Source organism: Danio rerio, chromosome 16 (assembly GCF_052040795.2).
Source record: "Danio rerio strain M-AB ecotype USA chromosome 16, GRCz13ab, whole genome shotgun sequence".
Taxonomy (NCBI): Eukaryota; Metazoa; Chordata; class Actinopteri; order Cypriniformes; family Danionidae; genus Danio; species Danio rerio.
In genome coordinates, this window is record NC_141036.1 from 35,586,364 (window position 1) to 35,595,027 (window position 8,664).

Sequence of the window (8,664 nt, forward strand, 5' to 3'; positions counted from 1 at the left end):
ATTTAATGGGTTATGGCTTAATAAATTACACATATGAACAGCATTCATAGAGAATATCTCTAGACAACAGAGTTTCAAAACCTAGATATGCAGCATATACAAGTGTACCTCCATGCTAACTAGGTAGGCAGCTCACTACTGTAGGTTTTGAGACACAGCCCAACACAGCATTCCATGTGATTAAGCAACATGACACAGAAAAGACGCACAGGTCATTTAACATGTACTGAAAACTGGACGTATGGAAATACTGACAGAGAATAGCATCTGCTCCTGTCTTATCGTTGAGCTCTCGTTGTAGTTCAGTATTTCAAGCTCAATGTCAACTTCCTGAAAGCCACAGCGACCTATTAAACTAGCGTGACAGTTGGTTGTTAATGCGCTCGCGGTAAATGCACTACAAATACAAACGACTAATATGATTTTATAACAAAGTGACATGTCTAAAAATGCACAATATGTCAATCTTATGTTACCTTTGCCCTCGTCTTTCTGTCTGCTTTGCTCGCTTGCCCGGAGGCTACACACTGAGACTTCCTTTTCTCCGACGCATCGAGCAGTTATTAGTAAGCGAAGCCCCTGATGTAAATCCAATAAGTGATAGCGATCGTGAACGCGACCGTAGGATTGATTATTTGGCAGAGGGTGATGATGGTCTCATAGACGCTTCATTGTATCATAGGTAAACACGCCTAATCACGTGCTTCTGCTCAGGAGGAACGCATCAGAGTGGGCGTGGGCTTTCGCGCAGTCCAACAACAACGAAGAAGACGGTCTGCATGCAAATCGAGCTAATTAATTATTCATATGCAGGAAATATGATGGATAAATATATATTTTAATATAGCAAGTGTTAGGTAAAAATGTAGATTTTACTATGTTAAGCCTGTCTTAATCTTAAACATAACATAAAATGACACTACTTTCACACATACTACTTTCCTTAAAAATAACTAGGTAACGTTAACGTTAACATATTTACTTACTTTTACAAAAAGTGAATTAAGATGGCAATAAATTACTTTTTAAAGTAATTTTACGCAACATTATATGTTGTATATACGGTGTATGCTTTTGGTAACAATAAGTTACATTTGCTTATGCATTGCCTAGTCTCCCAATCTAGATGCAGCCTTTATGATGCAAGGTGGGATTGCATCATTCAGCGATGCAATGTCAGACACAATGCACTCAATGGAGTGAATAGCGTCACTGTAAAGGGTAGGGTTAGGGGTGGGATTAGGTGAGCCGTTTGAAAAGCATTGGATGCAGCTCCGATTGCACTGCACCAGGTCAGCCTCCTAGTATCAGTTTTTAATACATTTGGTTCTGATTTAAATTCATTTTATTTATATTTAGAAAGATTGACAGAGATATTGTTCACCAATGTTAGCAAATAGAAATTTCTTCTGTAGTATCACCATTTTTAATCAATAAATGCATTTAAATAAATGTTTTATTGATAATAATTTATATTAATTGAATCAGAAAATTACAATTCAATTAAAATGCAAAGATCTAGATTTAAAGACACAAATAATTAGATATAGAAATATTCAACCCTTATGTGCTGTTATGTGCTGTTATGGGATGTTTTCATTCACTCTGGAGGGATTTTGTGTCTTAATTTGGTTTCAGCTAGCAGAATAATTTTTGGTGACAGATTATATTTTGACATATATTTTGAGAAAATGCTTTGCAATAAACAACAACAACAACAACAATACACTCTGGGCAAATTTACAACCCTTTTGCTATGTTCAAGATGAAAACATCCACTGAATTAAACTACTGTAAAAATGCATCAGATCAATGTTTTTTGTTGTTGTTGTTGTTTTTGTTTTTTTGCATAAATCTGTTAATAAACCTCAGCCCTGATTAAAACAACTATATTGCTTAGAAAATTACAAAATTTTATCTCTTTAATTGCCAAATTTAAAATTATGTCACTGACTTGGTGAAAAAACACACACAAAATGCCATATTTTCGATGTAAAAAGTAATGGGCTATGCAGACTTTTCATATTCAGCAAGGCAACCCAATGGCTTATGGTGAACTGCCTTTCCATTGCAAAATTATCAAATTTAAGATCTGATTTCTTTCAAAATCAGCGATCTTCATTGCCTGTTAGATAAACGATGTGAAGTGGGTCTCAGATCGGACAAGAAGCATTGCATTAATTCCATTTCCCTCCGCCATGTCTTTAAAATATGACAGTTTATTTTACCCCAGTATTTTTAATGGAATTTCTGTGATAGCCTGTTGCTACTGACAGTGGTTACAACGTTTTTTCATCTCGTTTTACAACTAAATAAATGCTAACGTCTATTTCACTGAATGTATTGTAATCACATTACAACATCGACGCTGTAAAAACAACCTTGTGAAATTGGAAATAGTCACATTAAGCTTTCACCGGAAGTTATTCGTTGGCTTTAAAACTCAGCTGTGTATAGAGCCCATGCACATGCATACATCACAATACAAAAAAAGTTTGCTACATAGATATTTAATTTTATATATCATTACACAGTACACACACATATACTGTATTATGTTAAAACAAACTTTTATTTTGGATGTGACAAATGGCGATTAATCTTTGCCCAGAACTAGTTCAAAATTATAAAGAATTAATATAAAAATACATACTATTTCTTTTATTTAGATTTTTTGAAGTAACAAAATTCATCCTTTTTGCATAAATACAGCAAAACTGGAAATACTGGAAATTTCAACAGGCTGTAATATCGTGTCATATTGTTGTATGAATATTGTTGAAAGGATTGAGAATCCCTTTTTCCACTCATTAAAAGATTTGTGCATTTGCACCAATGATATTAGTTTGATGAAGCAGCACATGAACACATCATCATCTTCTATAATTCTACTTTATTAGCAGATCTGCTATGAAATCTAAAATATTTCTTGTTAGCAGGTGTTCTTCCCAGTTCACACTAGAGGGAGCCGGTGAGCTCTGACATGAAATGTGTCAACAACCCTTCAGGCTGTCAAACTCTTCCTTCTGGGCCTTACAACTTTTTCCACCATACATATTTGACTCAATCATTTTAGCTAATTGTCTATAGTCCCAGCTATAACAGGTTAAAAACAGTATGAGAAAAAGTATCAGTATAAATAAGTCAGCAAAAAAGTAGCAAGGTGACCTACAACTTATGAGATGCTGAAGTGTGCGTGAGGAGATTTGGAGGCCAACGAAGGAGATTTGTAAATGGCAGTGAAGGGACACGACTCTGGTAGGTCATGACTATATGGCAAATTTTGTACTTACAAAATACATTTATATGTATAACAACAAATTTATTTTTAGGCACAAAGCAATGTTTATACCGACTCTAAAGAGTATAGACCCGGGGTGCCCAAACTTTTTCGTATGAAGGGCCAAAAACCAAATATGATTGAGAACCATGGGCCGAAGATAAACATACCAAACTATTTTACATTGAAGTTGCAATGGGTACTTTCCAAATTCATTTCATAATATTTATGAAAAATTAGAAAACATTACTTGAATCATATTATCTAATGCAGGATATATTTTGAAATTATAACTTGCAATAAAATGCAACAAAAAATAATCACATTTATAACAGTGTATTTCAATGCTGAATACACTAGTCAAGCAGAATCTGCCTTTGTCTTGATTTGCTCACCAAAGACTCTGCATTGTCCTCTATCTGTCGATTGACAGTATGCACATTTAAACTAAATATGTTTTATTAAAACCATTCATTCGGAAACATTTAATTTCAGTAAGCTTTTTTGTAGCTTAACAATAAAACAAACAAATAAAAGCTTAAATCAAATTTTAAATGACAATCTCTTAACCATCTCCAGCATTCTCCCTTCCTTCTTAGATGGAGTGGTGGGCCAAATCAAAGGTTACAATAGACCAAATTTAGACTGCGTTATTTGGAATCTCTGGTATAGGCTATAGTCTTTGAGCTTACAATTCAAGGCTATATCGACTAAAGAAGTCCTACTTATGATACCAGCAGTTAAAGTCTGCATAAATGGATAGTTACTGAGACTTTTATTTCAGTATGTTGATGTACTTTCAACTGAAATGAAACATTGAGTAGGCAGCAGGGCTTTCTTTTTTGTGCATCATTTCCTCATAGCACACTAATGGCAAGAGGTTAAGAATATTGTGGCTAAAGCTGTCAACCTCATGTGAACAGAAAACAATTGGTCAAACTTTGGAAGATTACCAAAACAATCAGTGTTTTTCAGTGGATTAATGATTTATTGGTCACCTAAAGAGTAACTAAATATATTATACTAAAATGCACACACACTTTAAAGTAGGTGTGCCCAAAATTTTCTTATAAAGGGCCATAACCAAACTTAATTGAGGATTACACACTGCAAAAAATGCTTTTCTTGCTTAGATTTTTTGTCGTGTTTCTAGTCTAAATATCTAAAATTTCTTGTATCAAGAAGCATTTTATAGACAAGCAAAACATATTCTCTTGTTTTGAGAAATAATATGCCAATATTAAGTGAGTTTTTCCTTAAAACAAGCAACATAATCTGCCAATGGGGTAAGCAAATTAATCTTGTTTTTTTCTTTTGACGTAAGATTATTTTGCTTACCCCATTGGCAGATTATTTTGCTTGTTTTAAGGAAAAACTCACTTAATATTGGCATTTTATTCCTTAAAACAAGACAATACTGTATGTTTTGCTTGTCTAAAAAATTCTTCTTGATTTAGGAATTTTTAGATATTTGGACAAGAAACAAGACAAAAAATCTAAGTAAGAAAAGCATTTTTTGTGCAGGCCGAAAGTCACTATAGTAGCAATGGTTAATTTCCTAATTTATTTAATAATATTTAAAAATTGCTTTATCTTAACTAATACAGCATAACTGTTTACATTTTATATGGAACTTATTACAATAAAAACAAAAACAATTTCATTTCTGACAGAATGGAGTTACACAATTTTGCCTTGATTTGTTTGTTGATGTCTTCTGCGTAGTCCTCTATCCGTCGAGTGGCATCATTACATTTTGGAAAATCTGATTTATTTAAAACATTTAATTAAAACATTTTATTTCACTTTGCTTTTTTGTAGTTCAACAATAAAACAAACAAACAAAAAAAGTTTACGTCAAATTAGAAATAATGATCTTTTTTAAAGGCATTCGCCCCAACCCTCTCCATCCTTCTCATTCTCTTCTCAGATGGAACGGTGGGCCAAATCAAAGGTTGAAATGGGCCAGCTTCAGTCTGCGAGCATTACTTTGGGCATCTCAGCTTTCAAGGGATAGTTCACTCAAAAATTTTAATTTACTCAGTATTTACTCACCCACAAGTGGTTCCAAACCCTTTATGAGTTTCTTTTTTTCTGTTGAACACAAAAGAAGATATTGATTGTTAGAAATCGGTAACAACGTGACTTTCATAGTATTAAAACAAATTCTATGGTAAAAAAACAGCATTTTAAAGTCATAATATTCAAGTATCCTTTTAAAATTTCTTTGAATGCAAACGTCCTGGAATGATGTATTGCGTAAGTTGATTTGTGTGGCCTGCTGTTCAGGCACTGCTGTAATTACACAGCTTTTATTTGCACAGCATGCACCATATTTTTCGCTCTTTATTTTCTTGGCCTTGTCAGAGAGTTTAATGAAAGTTTTACTGCAACTGATGGGACGCAACAGGGATTTTCAGTCTTATTAAACAAAAGTCCACTAGACTGTGTGGCCTTTTTAATTAGGAATGCAAAGCTACCGAGGCATTTTCTCCTCTGTTAATGCACGGAGAAGATTGGCAACCCTTAATGTCAGTCTGTTTCAAACCAGTAGGGACTAAGAGAGAATTATAGAGTCAGTCTCGTAAACAGAGCTCAGGATGGATCGCTCACAAAAAACCTGCTGCTTTTACTGAGAAGCACCTAACGTGTGACAGACACATGTGTGCACCATGCAGCCAAACGCGCAGATGAAATATTTTCAGTCATGAAAAATGTGACATTTTAGAACTGCTTTGAATAAGTTTCGTAATATACGTTTGTTTAAACAGCTAGTTATAATGGATAGGATTCCTTTTATTGGCTTTCATGTGGAAACCATAGGCTTTGCTGCCATTCAAATATGCAAAAGTTCCTTTATTATAGATCAATAATTCATATAACATTTACACACTCAAATAAATCTGGCGTATGTCTTCAGTCAGATTCACATACTGTATGTCTGACTTTATATCAGCGCATAAATTTACACGTTTGAAACGTAAATAACAAGTCCCTCACTGAATGCTTTTTTAATGGCCTGGCAAATTTTAGAGCCCCAGCAGCTCTGTCATAATGTCTAGAATTAATATTTTCATATCCAGTGAAATGAAAGGTGAATCGTTGTAATACAAAGGTTAGGCACACGCCAAAGCTCTAAATCTACCTTTATGCTCAGCATAAACATAAAGAAATTGGGACCACATGTTCAGGGACAAAAAATTCTAAACAGCAGCAGTACGTCAGGGTCAGTTTTGCTGTTAGTGCAGGGTGGTATGGATCATTACAGACAGAAGTGTAATCTGATCTCTAGAAGTGTAGTCCAGAACTCTAAAATGCTCAGGATTGTGTTCAGTCCATTGCATTGTCATCAACATTTCTTCATTCCATATTCTTACTTGGTTACTTATGTCTCTGATAAATTTTATATAAATCTTTATGGATAGCTCACTTAAAAGTTACATTTCTGTCATAATGTTTACTCACCATCCACTTGTTTAAAACATGCACAAGATACTGTTTTCTGTCAAACACAAAAAGAAGATATTTTGAAAAACGTTTTGTAGGCAGACAGTAACCTTTGACTTCAATAGTGTTTCATTTTTTCTCCTATGGAATCAATAAGTATTGTAAAATGGCTGGTTACTGACATTCTTCAAAATATCTTCTTTTATGTTCAATTTGTTAGGCAAGTCTGACTTGAAGGTAGGTAAATGATTATTTTTGTTATTTGATGAACTATTACTTTCACAAAAAAGGGTGGCATTTAAAAACAGAAAAAAATAGTTAGGGCACAGTTATAATGTATATAAAAATACAAATATAAGGAAATATTGCACAAACAATGAGCTAACGATTAAAAAGGCAAGAAAATGTAAGATTTTAAAAGAGAAAATTAATTCATTTAATGTAAAGTTAGGCCTTTAGTAACTTCTGAGCTACATAAAAGTGCTCATTTTAATTTACAGACCTTCTCAGCATTAAAATATCTGTACTGTAAATGCAGATCAAAAGTTATCACCAGCTAATTAACTAAAATAAATAAATAAATACACAAATAAATACTTTGAGGACAGTTAAATAATAATGATAAAAAAATTTAAATAAACACTGAGTGGTTGATTTAAATGTAATTTAATTAAATTCCTTGATTAAGACCGCTGAAATGAATTTGACTGAATCAAATGTACAGTACCGTCAATTAAAAAGCCTGATAATTATAAATGCTGTGTATGAAATGTATGAGTGCCGATTTGTGATTTAGAAAATTTGATCTACATTTATTCTGTGAAAAAAAAAAATTTGATAAAGTTTTTAAAAGATGCAAATGTCACAAAGGTTATTACATATAACAAGTAAATACTATTTCATAATTATTTCCCCAAAAATTACATTATTATCCATCTGCTATGCTGTATCTTCGTATTCTGTTTCTTGTGTTTTTAAACCTGTTTCTAAACATCATTTCCATATTCAAATCAACATAAATACAATGTAAAAACCAGATAAGTTAACTTAAACTGTTAGAGGAAACCGATTGTGGCAAATCATTAAAATTTTTAAACAAAAAGTAAAGTTATAAATATGGAGTCATATACACATATATTATTTGTGTTAATATCGTCAAACATTTAGAGTATTTGTAACTTGAACATTTTAAGTTCAGTTATCAAATCTGTATTTATTCATTTTCCTTCGACTAAGTCTTTTTTTCAGAGGTCGCCACAGCGGAATGAACTGCCAACTATTCCAGCATATGTTGTACGCAGTGGATACCTTTCCAGCTGTAACCCAGTAAAGGAAGCATATACACACTCATTACGAACAATTTAGTTTATTCAATTCACTTACAGCACATATCTTTGGACTGTGGTGGAAACTGGAGCACCCAGAGTTCAGTTAATACAAATCCAAACAACTATATAGCTACTCAAACGGTTTGGTATTGGGTCTAGCATTAGAGTTAAGTTAACACAAAAAAAATATATATATAATATAAATATATATATAGCCTAATTAATTAATTAATTAATTCTTAACTCATTCGGTTTGAGTTCTGCTTTATATAATCATATGAGTTCCCTTTTTTTTTCAAGTCAAAGTAACTTTAAAAAAAATTAAGTTAATTAAACTAAACTAACTTGGCCATGAAAAAAGTGAAAGAGAATATAATTTTTTTTTAAAGTGACATCCCCCTGAGGACTTCGACTGCAGGTCCCGGAGGTTTCAGCTGATGAACTTGTTGACAGTAAGTTTAAAAACAGTATTTTAAAGTTTTTTTTTTTTTTATAGTAGACAAGTTTGACACAGTTACTGCCGTTATGAAGAACATGCAAGCCCAGAGGTCTGAAATCTAGAGTCCAATATAACTGGTTTAAAGTCACATATCTACAGCTGGAGATTAC

At 32.9% G+C, this 8,664-nt stretch overlaps 1 protein-coding gene across 4 annotated transcripts in view; it reads right to left on the bottom strand.

Annotated features, from left to right (window-relative positions):
- mroh1 (maestro heat-like repeat family member 1) overlaps nt 1-690 on the bottom strand; it is a 75,551-nt gene extending 74,861 nt beyond the window's left edge. For all 4 annotated transcript variants that reach the window (XM_087287213.1, XM_087287211.1, XM_087287212.1 and 1 more), the window contains exon 1: nt 477-690. The gene's annotated coding sequence lies outside the window, so the exon portion shown is untranslated. The remainder of the gene's footprint in view (nt 1-476) is intronic.
- Between the last annotated feature and the right edge of the window lie 7,974 nt (nt 691-8,664).